A 14820-nucleotide genomic window follows, 5' to 3' on the forward strand; every position below is an offset into this window, starting at 1 on the left:
AGCTATACACTGAAAAGGCTGCCCTTTTATAGGCAGCGAAAGCCTACTTCGATAACAAAATGTCATGCGACTCTGTGGCTCAGAGTTGCATTGAAAATGAATTGGGAATTTTGAGCACCTAAATGTACTTTTTAAATGTATGTATTATTATTTGTTATAGACGTTTGGTTTGCACGGGATCACAGCTGAGGGGTGGCGTCGCTGGTAGAGGCGATGCCCGTCGCCGAGTTGTCCAGGGTTCGATTCCCCGCTTGAGCGGAGTCGTATTAATTACTTTTACTATTTTTTTTTTCGTGTTAGTTGACAGTTTGCTCATTAACGAGGGCACAGATGTTGCTTCGACTGCCGGCGCGGCGATGTTTCTTTTTGAGCATGTTGTTGTTTTTCTCTTATTTATTTTATTCTATTGATCAACGCTTTTTAATTTTATTTGAAAAATTAATTTAATTTCGCGTATTTTTATGCCAAATTCAGGCTGTGGAGTATGATTTAGGCACTGTTAGTCAGGTCGTCACTCTGAGCGGCTGGACTGCCACCCATCTTGGAACCAGGAGTTGACCCGTATGAGCCTACAATGTGGAGCCAATGTGGTGAACTCATGGACTCTTCTCGAAGCATCCATGCTGGAGCACATTTGCTCTATTAGTGGCTCTATCTTTTATTTTTAATTCAACTTTTAATTAAAAAGGAAACCGATTGCAGTTTCTTTTATATCTTATGTTCATGCTTTTTGCGTGCTTTCTCCAAATCTTCTTACCTTCTTGCTCAAAGAGATCGGTCGGTATCGCGGCTGCTATCACCGTCATAGCAGTGATAATAATAATAATGATAAAATATTCCCTAAGTGTGTTTAATCAAGTTTGTCATCTTCAGCACTTCAGGAGTTATTCGCCTGAAAAATTAATTTATTTCTAGCTGCAAATATGGGAATTATTTTCTTCTGCTTGGGAACTCTTCTATTCACAAGGTGGTTTTTTTTTATTGTAACAAATTTCGAATTGGAATTTTCCAATTTTGATTAGGAACTTTTCTGTGCTTAGCTGGGTTAATGCATTTAACTTTTAGTTCCACTTTGTTGAACTTTAGTTGATTCACATTTTCATCGGTTCACACACTGCGTACACACATAGACACAAACTAGCACACACACACGCAGACGCACCCACACCCTCGGCACACCTTTTGTGCATATTGGCAATTCGTGTAGAATATTTTCAATATCAATAAGTTGAACGACTTTAGTAGTTATTAGCACAGTTTATCCATACTAAGTAAGTGCAGTGCTACATATAACCGCCAAGTATCCAAGTTTTCTCCATAGCCGCTGCCCCCTTCACTCGCTCGCTCGCGTTACCCATTCAACTGGAAGATACTAGAAAATGTTTGGTAAAAACTTGATGTTTTTTTTCTTTTGTTTTCTTTTCACACTACTTCTATACCTTACGGTTCCCCCGCCCCCCCCCCCCCCTCTCTCACTCTCTTTTTTTCTATCTCTCACACACACTATACCTGCCTCTGTCTGCGTTGGTTGCTCGCCTTGTCCAGTGGCATGGAGTTTGCGTGAAAATCCTGGCAACTTGTTAGCTTATCCGGTGATTACATCGATAATGCTACGTGGTGTTTTAGCTGCACAGCTACGTGCTGCTCATAGCCACCATGCCACGCCCCTCGCCGCCCCAAGTGTGTGTGCTTGTGGCACTTGCAGCGCCGCGAGCTGCAGCTCGCCTCGGCTAGGTGGCACTGAAATGATATGAATGCCCATATCCAAACTCTATTTGTGTGCGTGTGTGTGTGTGTGTGTGTGTGTGCTTGTGGCAGACAGTCATACTCTGTATCTGTCTGTTTGTCCGTACACTCTCCCCCTCCCCCCTTCACACTTACTATGTGTTTCTTTCCCTCCGTTGGCAACAACAATACGAACAACTACAACAATGCCGTTCAACTATTTTCCTTCTTCTCTCTTTTTGTATTTCCGCATGCTTGGCAACTGCAAGCAATACAGCATTTAACATGCACTTTGCAACCAGGTTGTAAATCAAGGCTTAGCAAGGCTAACGTGCAATATTCGTGGAAATTACATTTATGATCAAAGGCATAAACTTCTTCTGAATATTAATATTTCGTTAAAGAAAATACATTTTAAAAATACTTGCGCCATTTAACAGCTAAGCCGCCTGGTAAGTGCTAACATTTAGATTAAATTTCACATTAAAGTCACTGTTAAGACAAGATAAGAATTTAGATAGCGACAGTTTCAGGGCTCCACAATTCAGCTGACTTTAAATAGTACAACTGCCTGGTTAATTTTAACACTCAGTTTAACAATAAAAAAAACTTTGGATTCAAGATTCAGTGAGTCAGTTTAGCACTCAGATTACATGGCTAACAGAAACCTAACTCAGTTAACATACAGATTAAATGCATTACTTAGCTTCTCATGACAAGCTCCTGTGAAAAATATAATAATAATTATAATATTCAGTTAAAGCAAACAAGGAAAACAATCATAATAAACTTTTAAACACTCCGTGAGATACCAGGGCAGGCAGTTAATCTGGAGGCCTGTTTAGGTGCGTGCTAAAAGCGCATAGTTTTTGCAAGCTGCTGTCAAAGTGCATGTCAAAGCGAAAGCTAAGTGTTAGCCGTCTGTCAGAGACGACCATTTAGCTACTAACTGAACAAAGTGACTACTGTTGGCATTGACGAGGGTATTTCAGCTTCGGCGTCAACTGTCGATAGCCATATATTTGCCTGTGATACGTATTATAGTCCTTGATGTAACTCCCGTTTCTTTTTATACCCTGAACCCATTGAAAATGGGAAATCAGGGTATAATGGTTTTGTGAAAAAGTATGTAACGGGCAGAAGGAGGCGTGGCATACCCCACAAAGTATATATATTCTTGATCAGCGTGACGAGCTGAGTCGATATAGCCCTGTCCGTCTGTCCGTCCGTCCGTCCGTCCGTCCGTCCGTCCGTCCGTATGAGTGCGTCGATCTCAGAAGTTATAAGAGCTAGAGAGCTGAAATTTGGCATGCATACTCGTGTGTACCATACGCAGTACGAGTTTGCTTTATTTTTTCGATAAATCGTCCGATAACTTTTTTATCGAGAATAATCGAAAAATTGATTTTGTTTTTTTAGCCTAACTTGAACATTTTTAGACCTGGAGTCTTCAAATTTGTGTTGTATATAAAGTTAATCGATACAAAGATTTTGTAATTTACAGATTTTGGATACCACGCCCCCTTCTCCCCCAATTTGTAAAAAACGCATTTCAAGTACTAGAGACTTGTGCTTTGGAATGTACACACATATTTACCATATGATTACACTCTGAAAGTTTCATTAAGATCATATGTTTACAAAAGAAATTATTCAACAAATAAATTCTCATAATATTGCCCAGCGCAGTCGCTGCTTACTGCGCAGTTAGCAGAGCGCAGGCTTATGCGTGCGTGTGGATGCATGTGTATGTATGTGTGCATAAAAGAAGTGCAGAATGATAAGAATATCAGCTTGGAGGGTTCAGGGTATCTCCTAGTCGAGCAGTCTCGACTGGAGCTTTCTTACTTGTTTTGGGCATACAAATGTGGAGGATTGCTGGAGGATTTGCTTTGCATCAACTCCCACGCATGTTGCACATTTTATTGCCCAAGTCGAGCAGCCAAATGGTAAAGAAAGAGAGAGGGAGAGAGAGAGATGTGGAGAAGGAGAGATGGCTTACAGTAAGCAGCAAGCAGTAAGCAGATACATTTGTATGTGCAAACATGTATCTGCTTGTTGCAGTTGCATTTCAGTTCCTGTTATTCACGTGCTCAATCAATTTTTCAAGTTTTTACAGCCGCATCCGGCGGCCCAGCTCTGGCATAATGTGTGTGCCAACTGTCTGCCAACTCTCTTACTGAATCTCAACCCCCCCCCCCCCCCCCCCCCATCACTTCTCCTCTTCCTTCTACTTGCCTTTCTCTGTTTCGCTCGGTGTCGGCTTCAACTCCTTTTCGACTTTAGGTGGCTGCCTGCCAGTGCTGTCAGCTTTGGGAAAAGCAATGCACTCACTTGAGTGTGCGAAAAATATCCGACTAGAGTATACCCACACAAATCGGAAGTTTTATTATTTAAAATGTGGTTAAGCAGCTACTACTAGATGAATTCTTAGCTAATTAATCAGTGAATAGCCACGTATGAGGATCAGCTGATTCAGGCATTATGGAATGAAGAACGACATTAATGAATTATCTTAATGGTTCATACGCACATATATTCAATGCTCACATTTGATAATATTTATTTATGTAACATTTATTTATCGATTATATATTACATTATTTACATACATTACAGTATTTTTTAAATTTAAATAAATTTTTGTTTAATTCATTTAATTTTATATTTAATTTTATAATTATAGCCCTTCGGCTTATGTTCTGAACATACCCTACATACAATTTGTTTACTTTTGATATTTTTCATTATGTAGGTAATAAAATATAAAATATACCCTACATAATTTGATCAATCTATAATTGATATATATTTTATATTTTATTATGAAAAATTTTATTTAGATTTTATTATGAAAAATATGAAAAGTTTTTTAAGTATATATATTATAATTAAATATAAGCTTTAATTAATTAAAAAGAAATTTAATCAAATTTAAAATCAACTGCAAAAAAAAATATATATAAAAAAATATATAAAAATAAATAAATAAAAATATGTAATATATAGCTTTTCTTAGCTACTTTAATCTTTTATATTTTTTATTAAAAATTTATCAAGTGTAGTACTTTGCTTAATTCACATAGCATTTAATATACTTCAAAGTATGTATTTAATAAATTTTTAAAAACATTATAATTTACTGGATATAGCTTATGTATGTAGACATATATGTATACCTAATTAACTTTACATACGTCAAATATTTTACATACTTTGTGTATTCCAAATACTTTTGCTACTTTCATGCTTATGTACGATCTATTCTTTACTTACTTTAGATACTAAAATATATGTACTTGATAATCTTTTATAATTTTCTGGTTTAAGTATTTCCTACTAACACCCTTTCTTTTCTTCTTCTCTTCACTTCTCTTGCACAGATTTGTGGCGCCGTTTTGCCTCTTCTGAGCTCTAGCAATAAAATAATGCTAAATTTAGCATATAAATGGCTAAATTGACAGCCCAATCGATGCATACCTCACGCGTTGTGGCCAAACCGCAGTTGGTTCGCTATTTTGTTTCGCTTCGTGGCGAAGTTCGACTTGGTCTGGTGCTAATGATATTTCATTGGTACTGATTTATAGTTGGTTGCTCGCTTCTTAGCTCGTTTGGCTGCCTTGGGAATGTGTATGCGTGTGTGTGTGTGCGTATGTCCTGGCACGACTTGGCAATTTTTGCGCTGCCCCTGATAAGAGGTGAAATGTACGAGACACTCATATTATGCTCACAGACTTAAAAGTCATAAAAAGCAATACGCGTGTTTCAGAAAAGCCGAAAGCAAATGTTTAAGCTGCGTACATTAACAACAGATGGCGCCACAAAAAAGCTGGGCTTAAATGGACAAATGTTCTAACTTTGATCTCGTATGAACTAGACGAAGGTCAAGAAAATAGTGAAAGTAGTGGTCATATGATTTTTACACTGAAACTGTGTGAGCAGTGAATGGGATCTGTGATCCAACACCAGATGGCGCCACCTTGCAGATCCCTTGGTTTCCTTAGCAATGATATAAGGCTTAGAGTTAAACAAGTTGTACTGAGTTAGTGTTAACCTATTGAAGCGCTCAAAAACCATCCAAAATGTTTACAGCACAATCTAAAAAACCTACGACAGATGGCGCCACACATAGTTTTTGAGCGCTTCAATAGGTTAACAATAAGACCATAGAATAAGGATAAGCATTTGTCTTAAAAAGTCATTTAATAATATCTTGAAATACGTCGAGTGAATAAGCACAGGCTACACAGATAAGTTTCTTACAGGTAAATAGGACTTAAATATCCAGTTAAAATTCCCAAGTCTTTCATCTAAAGCCAGGTAGAAATTATTTTCTCGTACATCTAAATAGCACTGGGTAAGTAGACGGGGTACATAGTCTATAAAAGTCATATTCCAAAGTCTTTCATCTAAAGCCACCGCCAGTTCGCCGCTAGGTGTCGCCCTTCGCCCTTGAAGTGCACTCTCTTAAGCTGTTTAGCTGAATTGAATTCGGGATTAGAATTAAATTTTGTAAAAATTATTTCAGTTGTTGTTGCTTTTGCTGTTCGCTGTTCGCTGTTCACTCGAGTCTTTTATTTGTGAAGAATGCTGCTGGCACGCCCATTGCGTGTTTGTGGGCGTGACGCTATGCGGCAATACCAGCCAAGATGCTGGCCATGTACAAAGTTGAGAGCCCATCCGGCTGGCTAACGCAATTATTACGCATTTCTTATGATGTAATCAGACGCAGCCTGCCATGGGTTTGCCAAATGAAAATATGCTCAGGTAGCGGTAAAACTTTTCCCCACCAAATGAAAAACAGAAGCTGGCACAATGAATGGGGCCCAGAGCCGCGAGCCCAGAGCCCAGAGCACAGAGCTCAGGTTCTGGCAGCCGCAGCGAAAATGAAGCGAAATAAAACTAAATTATGGCAATTGAAAATGAAAAGCGAAAATTAAGCGCATAATGAGTCGCACTGCGATGAGGGCGGAATGGGGGCTGTTGGCTAGGGGCTGGGAATGGCGTTCACGGAGCTGGAGCAGATTAAAGCAACAAGCGTGTGAGGACTTCATTCAGCCCGACAACAATACAACGCATAATACAATGAGCAACAGCTAACAACAGCTAACAGCCAACACCAACAGAGCAACGGCAACAACAACCGTGGGCGTGGGCGTGGGCGTGGCACGTGGGAAGACAACAAGACACTAACCTAATGCAGCTTCCACGCAATGAAGCGGCGCAGCGAACCGAATTTCAGCGCCACTTAACGAGCGCGTCTTGTCTTTTGGGCTGAATATCTTCTACAGGAGCAGGGCGTGGGGGAGGTCGTAATGCTCCTTCCCCAACTCTGAACAAAACACGCGCGTTTTACTAGGCAGTAGAGCAGAGAGGGGCAGGATACGAAAGCGGTTGACATGATTGCAAGCTTCAAAAATATCAATTTAGAAGGGCGAGAAGAAGAAAAAGGAGAGAAAGAAAGAAAAGAAGAAAGAAAAGAAAATAAGGAAAAAATTAAAAAGAAAAAAAGAAATGAAAATGAGAAGGTCTAAGAAAGTATGATAGTAAAATATAATTTAAGAAAAGAAATAAAAGGAAAGAAAATCTACGAAAAGCTAGGAAAATATAATAAAAAAAAAAAAAATAAAAATAAAAATAAATAAAAGAGAAATAAAAAAAAAACATAAGGGGAAAGCAAAAAAGAAATTGTAAGAAAGGAAAAAAAATATAATAAAAAAATACAAGTAAAATTACGAAATAAAAAATTTAAATTGATGATTTTTTCTTCACTTTTAGAGAAGAGAAGAAAACAAAAGTAAAGAAAATAAAGGGAATAACTAAAACAAATGAAGAGTAGAAGAAGAGGGAAGAAGGACCAATCACAAATGAATTGTTAATTTTTGTCGCCTGTGCGTGGGTGGCATAAAAAGTGCATCAGCTTCGCACAGCTTTTGCATTCTGTGGGTAAAATAGAACAAACTGCTCTGTCACTCAAATCTGACAGAAGACAAATCGCATCGACTGTCGGCGAATGAAATTGATCGCATCCATTCGGATTCAATGACATTTTCGATGTGCTTCCAGCATCCTCTTTCCACATGCTCTACCTATTGACTCGCCTCGCCTCGCCTCCACTCGTATGCGAATGCAACTCCATTGAATTTTGCTACACTTCAGCAATCAATTCACAATTACCTCAAGCCTCTGTTTTGGCTGGCGTCAACCTGCTCCAGCTCCATCTACATGGCCTCCCACATCGACTACGAGCACTCCCATTTCTACTGCTCCCCCTCCTGGCACGACTCCTACTCCTGCTACCCCTAAGTCTCCTCTGGCCATTGTTCCGCTTACAATTCCTACATCGTTCGCATGCAAAAGTTCAATTCAATCTTTCAGTTGTCATTGGGAAAAACAATATATGCGCATCGGGTCAAAAGACACAGACGGCCCAGTAGAAAATTTAGGGACAGTCACGATTGAGAATGCTAGTGAAGTGTCTATCAAAGTATTAATAACTGTGCAGATAGAGCGAAAAACTCTTATTTCTAATCATTAGAAAGAGAGAGGAAGAATGAGGGATAGAGAAAGGGAGCGCAAGAGTACGGGATAGAGTCAAGCCAGGCCATGCAACTTATTTTCATTGAGTAAGTAGATGCTAGGCAATTTTAACGAATTTCCAACTGGGCTGCGCTTGCACACACACACACGCACACACACACATCTATGTACCCACGCCCACAAAAAAATCACATAGATATGTCGAGCTAAGGCAGCATACAAGCTTCTCTCTCTCTCTCTCTCTCGCGCCTTCGCTTCTTTGTCTTTGTCTTTTGTTTGCTGTTTAGAATTTAAATGTTGTTAACTCTCTTTGCACATACCCATAACATACCCACACACATACCTATGCACATGTGTGTGTGGCTATAGTATTTCCAATGCAAAGTCTAATGAAACGTGTTTAAAAACAATTTGTTCACCCATATTGAATTATCCACTCGAGTGCATTTCTGCTTTTTTGCAATCAAATGGGCGGATCTGAGGGGCAGGTGTGCGTGTGTGTGTCTGTGTGTGTGTAGCTGGAGGAAGGCGTGGGGCAGCATCAGTATAAAGTTTTGTCGATAATGAAGATGCTGCAATTGCAATACGTTGCGAATTTAAAATTGCTAGGATAGACATATGTACGATAGACATATGTACATATATATCTTTACAGATATACAACAGCTATTTAAATTGTCAGCCGGACTATAGAGTCGCGGAAGGAAATGCATTCAAGCGAGATCATGCATGCATTATTACGATATAGAGGAACGCATTTTTATCCTCAAATATGCTCTCTGATCGTGGTTCCGGTCCTGTGCCCTCGTTAATGAACAAAATCTCAACACGCAAAAAAAAAAAAATAAAATAAAAAATAAAGTAAAAGTGATTAATACGACTCCCCGCTCAAGCGGGGAATCGAACCCTGGACAACTCGGCGACGGGCATCGCCTCTACCAGCGACGCCACCCCACAGCTGTGATCCCGTGCAAACTAAACGTCTATAACAAATAATAATACATACATTTAAAAAGTACATTTAGGTGTTCAAACTTCCCAATTCATTTTCAATGCAACTCTGAGCCACAGAGTCGCATGATATTTTGTTATCGAAGTAGGCTTTCGCTGCCTATAAAAGGGCAGCCTTTTCAGTGTATAGCTCAGAGTGCCTCGGGCACTGCTCACTGCAAGCTGAATTTTTTCGGCGCATTTTTTCATTTTTTTTTTTTTTTTTAATTTTTAAAATATTTTTTCATATATTTTTTTTTGTGTATTTGAATTTGTTTTTTTTTTGGGCTTGAGACCCTCATCCCCGGCGGACAGGAGGATATATAATCCTGTATCGTCCGGGGACGTAATTTGTCCGCACTTAAATTCGTTTTTGTGCGAGTCCTCCACAATGTGGAGAGAATTACTTGGGTATTAAACACATAAATTGTGTTCGAAATGAGGATTGGGCTGGAAGTGTCTATAATATGTCCTCTTAAATCTTGCTGGGTATCACCCAGGGCAGGCTAAAAACTCCAGCAGTATATAAAATCCTAAGAAAAGCCCAACAAAAATATGTAATTTGTCCGCATTTAAGATTCGTTTTTGTGCGAGTCCTCCACAATGTGGAGAGAATTACTTGGGTTGTCAAACACCGATTGGATTGCAATAAATCTTCCATTGTCGTCTATCGTATCCGCAGAGATTTTATTTGCGTATTGCAAAGACAGATCACGAAGATGGCGTTTTGGAAAGCTTTCAATGTTAAATGTTTTCTTCATACAATAATTGTATTGCCTGAAGTGTATCTTATTAGTCGTCTATTCTTAGCTCACTTTTGCATCATTTGATTTTCCTCCCGAGGAGGTTATTCTGGTGGCGAATTGTTTCCAGATCTATTGGAAGTATATCTCACGAAGATGGGGTCTTGGAGAGCTTTCAATGTTAGATGGTTTCTTCATACAATAATTGTATTGCCTGAAGTGTATCTTATTAGTCGTCTATTCTTAGCTCACTTTTGCATCATTTGATTTTCCTCCCGAGGAGGTTATTCTGGTGGCGAATTGTTTCCAGATCCATTGTTATTTGACGGAAGTATATCTTATAAATCGTCTAATCGTCTATCGTATCTCTATACATAACGTATGATTTGATTTTGTGTCAGCATTGTGTGGATGAGCCACTAAAGAAGTAGTTGGCGCTACAGCCGCGCAGTGTCCTGGATGACTTGAAGGTCTGGGATGATCCAATGGCTTAGCTATGAAAAGTGGAATGTGGAGAGGTATTTTTAACTTTTTACTTAGTTCAGATGAGGGAGAATTTTTACATGGTCAATTCTTTAAAGTCATTTCGTATTGACTTCGAAATTATTTATATTTCTATTTGAAGCGAACGACAAAAAATTCGTATCGGGCTGCGCCTGACCAGCAGGGTAAGATTAGGAAACGACTTCACCAGTAGGGATAGATTAGAAAACGACTTCACCAGTAGGGATAGATTAGAAAACGACTTCACCAGCAGGGAGCAAACGACTTGACACGAGTTGCACGGAAATGAATTGCATGTGTGCCTTAAGCTCTTTGGCTGGGTTTGCGCAAATGCAAGTTGAAGCTTACAGCTTCTGGCCCCTGGGCCCTGGCCACAGACATCCTCCTCCGGCAGCAGAAAAGTAAAAGAGAAAAAGCTTATAAAAATTTCTACACATGATTTCGCTTTATTGCTTTATGACGCTCCTCTTTGGTCTGTGGCTGTGACTCTGGAGGCTTGCGCCCGAGAGTCTCGGCGTTTTTTCGATGAAGTTTAGCTGGCGGGAAGTCTTTTCTTGTGATATTGTAGCGTTTCCGGTGCTTATGTATATTTCTCATAAAACTGCCAAGCGGCAAAGATCAGTGTGATGCGGGTATTGACGATTGCTGAAAGCGCTTTTGTATGTATTGGGATTAGCTTATATAACCGGTTGGTTTGAAACATTGCCACAATTTTCAACAGCAGGCTGAGGTATTCGAAGAGAGGAAAAAGTATTGCAGGCTGAATTTTTTCGGCGCATTTTTTCATGCTGTTTTTTTTTTTTTTTTTTTTTTTTTTTTTTTAAATTTTTAAAATATTTTTTCCTATATTTTTTTTTTTTTGTATTTGAATTTTTTTTTTGGGCTTGAGATCCTCATTCCTGGCGGACAGGAGGATATATAATCCTGTTTCGTCCGGGGAACGTAATTTGTCCGCACTTAAATTCGTTTTTGTGCGAGTCCTCCACAATGTGGAGAGAATTACTTGGGTTATTAAACACATAAATTGTGTTCGAAATGAGGATTGGGCTGGAAGTGTATATAATACGTCCTCTTACATCTTGCTGGGTATCACCCAGGCCAGGCTGATTTTTTTTTCATAATTTTTTTTTTGTATTTGAATTTTTTTTTTTTTTTTTTTTTTTTTTTGAGATCCTCATTCCCGGCGGCAGTATATAAAATCCTAAAAAAAAAAACCCAACAAAAATATGTAATTTGTCCGCACTTGTGCGAGTCCTCCACAATGTGGAGAGAATTACTTGGGTTGTCAAACACCGATTGGCTTGCAATATTGAGGTGGAAGTGCCTATAAGACGTCCTCATAAACGGCGGCAAGGGGTATATTTCTTTTACGCTATTTATTCATCTATTTTATTGATTGGTTTCATAATATCGTCTAATATCTCTATCCATTGAATTACACCACTTTCTTCCTGAATATAGTTTTCGCGCGTGTTCCGATGGCATCCAAGTAGACTACTTTGTTGGTGATTTGTTTCCAAATCCACAGTCTTTTTGGGTGGAATTATATCTTATAAATCTTCCATTATCGTCTATCGTATCCGCAGAGATTTTATTTGCGTATTGCAAAGACAGATCACGAAGATGGCGTTTTGGAGAGCTTTCAATGTTAAATGTTTTCTTCATACAATAATTGTATTGCCTGAAGTGTATCTTATAAGTCGTCTATTCTTAGCTCACTTCTGCATCATTTGATTTTCTTCCCGAGGAGGTTATTCTGGTGGCGAATTGTTTCTAGATCCATAGGCATTTTGACTGAAGTATATCTTATTATATTGTCTATTATCGTCTATCGTATCTGCCTTTAGCAAAGATCTACCCGGACATCTTGGAATACTCAAATGCAAGTCGCTGTAACAGCAAACCAGATTATTGACGTCTGTACTTGTAGATTATCATAAATAATGCTTAAGAAAGAAAAAACAAAAATAAATAAGAAAATACATAACTAATAATTTAAACAAGTAAGAAAATTCTAGTCGAAAGTGCTCGACTAGATACTCCCCTGAACCCAACAAATAAAACTGCCCATTTAGTATGGCTGAAATTTCAATTTCGATGTATTTAAAAATATAAATAAAATACCAAACTCATTTAATAAAATATAAAAATACTAGCTGGCCCGGCAAACGTTGCATTGCCCTCTATATTATTTCTAGGTAAAAAATTGTTGAAAGCTATGTTGTTCAGGCTGGGATACACTGATAAATTTATTAATCGGATTTTCATTCAAGCACCTTGTTGTAAACGACTTTCTTCGTTTTTTGGTCGGGTGCAAGAACAAATAATGCGGATCGTTTGCCAACACGTGAGCATGCCACGTACAATTGACCATGAGAAAAACACGCATTTTCTAGATTGAGGCCACAAATAGTCAAAGATTGGCCCTGTGACTTGTTGATCGTCATGGCGAAGGCAAGACGAAGCGGGAATTGAATTCGTTTAAATTCAAAGGGCATATCTGTTGAGCTCATCGGAATCCTAGGAATAAGAACTTCCTCATCTTTAAATTTTCCTTTGAGTATCAACGCGTGAATCACATTGCTCATCAGTTTTCTTATCACCAAACGCGTTCCATTGCACAGTTTTGGTTGGTTTAAATTTCTAAGCATGCAAATCTTGGAGAATTGCTCTTTTCATAGCTGTGTTCATTTCTTGACGCCGGTCAAGTTGTTCTTCCATATTGCCCATGAAGTATATTTGCAAGAATTTTTGCTGTGCATCTTCAATAGGTTGCAATGATCCAATGCGATGGCAAATCTGGCCTTGAATCTTTAAATTCAAAGCCATAGTTATAGTTATATTTACAAACACTATTTACAGAAATCTAACAAACTACATTATTCAAAATTTTTTTTTGGCAGTCATAGAAAATAAAATTTTTAACGTAAATTACCTTAAATATCCGTCTCCAATATTTTCCGCCCCAAATTATGTCATTTGGAAACAGGCATTGTATTTTTGAGTGTTCGCTAGAAAATGTCGTGATTCTAGTGTTTCGCCATAAAGCAGGGAACGCAATGGCTATGGTGACCGCTAATGGCAATGTCACTTTACCACTAAGGCAGCACAAACCGGGCGTTTCACCAGCAAACTTCAATGCGCCACAATGCTAGCAAACAACGTCCATTGGACCAATGCAAACTAAACGATTCAAGCTGTAATCAATGGTGCAATCATATCGAAACGCTGCTCGATTCAAATCAATCCTTGAACCATTTCTTATTGCCATTTCACGGGCTGCCTCTCTTTGAGAAGCACGAATTAAGGCCCTTCTTCCCTGGGTACTAACGCGGAGCCTTTCTCGGGCGATTTCTCGCTCTTCGTCAGATAATTGACTCGCGCTATTCCGTTGCCTAATTGCATTATGGGTCCGCCGGGAAAGATTAGATCTTCTAGGACGCGGCATTTTTATTAATAGTAATACTGCCCTCGCACAAAACCATATAAAACAATCGAGAAATATAAATATAAATAATTTACACAAATTTATGTTTGAGACAAACAAATACCTGAACTTTCGAGATATTTAGCTTTTGTAAAAGTCCAAAAATACAATTTTTAATAATTAACTTTTTTTTTTTTAATTTCGAATTTTGAATTTTGAATTTTTTATTTATTTTTGATTGTTAGGTTTTAATCTTTTGATTTTTTTTTTAATTTTTGCAGATTTTTGATTTGAAATATTTATAAAGTTTAAAAGTCCGAAAATATAAAAAGCCAAAAATACACTTTTTAATAATTACCTTTTTTTTTTTTTAATTTCGAATTTTTAATTTTTTATTTATTTTTTGAACAGTCAGGTTTTAATCTTTTGATTTTTTGCAGATTTTTGATTTGAAATATTTTTCCTTTTGATTTGAAAATTTTTTTTTTTTTTTTTTTTTTTTTTTTTTTTTTTTGAATAGTCAGGTCTGCTCGAGGTCAGGAGACCGTAGACTATTGTCAAAACTGTCACTGTTACCAAGCCTACTGGGTATAAAAAAAATTTGAACATTTGGGAAAAAACCGCGTTTTTCAAGTATTCGGCAAATTTTTTCAGTATTTTTAAGACCCTATACTAAACTCGTTGCGGAGACAAATCCAACAAATCAAAAACCAAGAAAATTGGTTCAGCCCAAATCAAGTTATAAGCAGTCTTCACTTTTACACAACTTTCTTTTATATATATAGATTTTGAAACAATTATAAAAAACAAGTAAGAAAACTCTAGTCGAGAGTGCTCGACTAGATACTACCCTGAACCCAACAAATAAAAATGCTCATTTAGTATGGCTGA

The 14820-nt window shown here is 38.0% G+C and overlaps 1 long non-coding RNA gene across 1 annotated transcript; it reads right to left on the reverse strand.

Moving 5' to 3' along the window:
- Nucleotides 1-13184: 13184 nt before the first annotated feature.
- Nucleotides 13185-14476, reverse strand: LOC149267853 (uncharacterized). The gene is made up of 3 exons (XR_016271049.1): nucleotides 14054-14476; nucleotides 13438-13967; nucleotides 13185-13313 (listed from the first exon to the last, which is right to left on the reverse strand). It is a non-coding gene; the product is annotated as an uncharacterized LOC149267853 (long non-coding RNA).
- Nucleotides 14477-14820: the final 344 nt, after the last annotated feature.

Source organism: Drosophila arizonae, chromosome X, assembly GCF_054131065.1.
Source record: "Drosophila arizonae isolate 15081-1271.41 chromosome X, UAZ_ARI_1.0, whole genome shotgun sequence".
Lineage (NCBI taxonomy): Eukaryota > Metazoa > Arthropoda > Insecta > Diptera > Drosophilidae > Drosophila > Drosophila arizonae.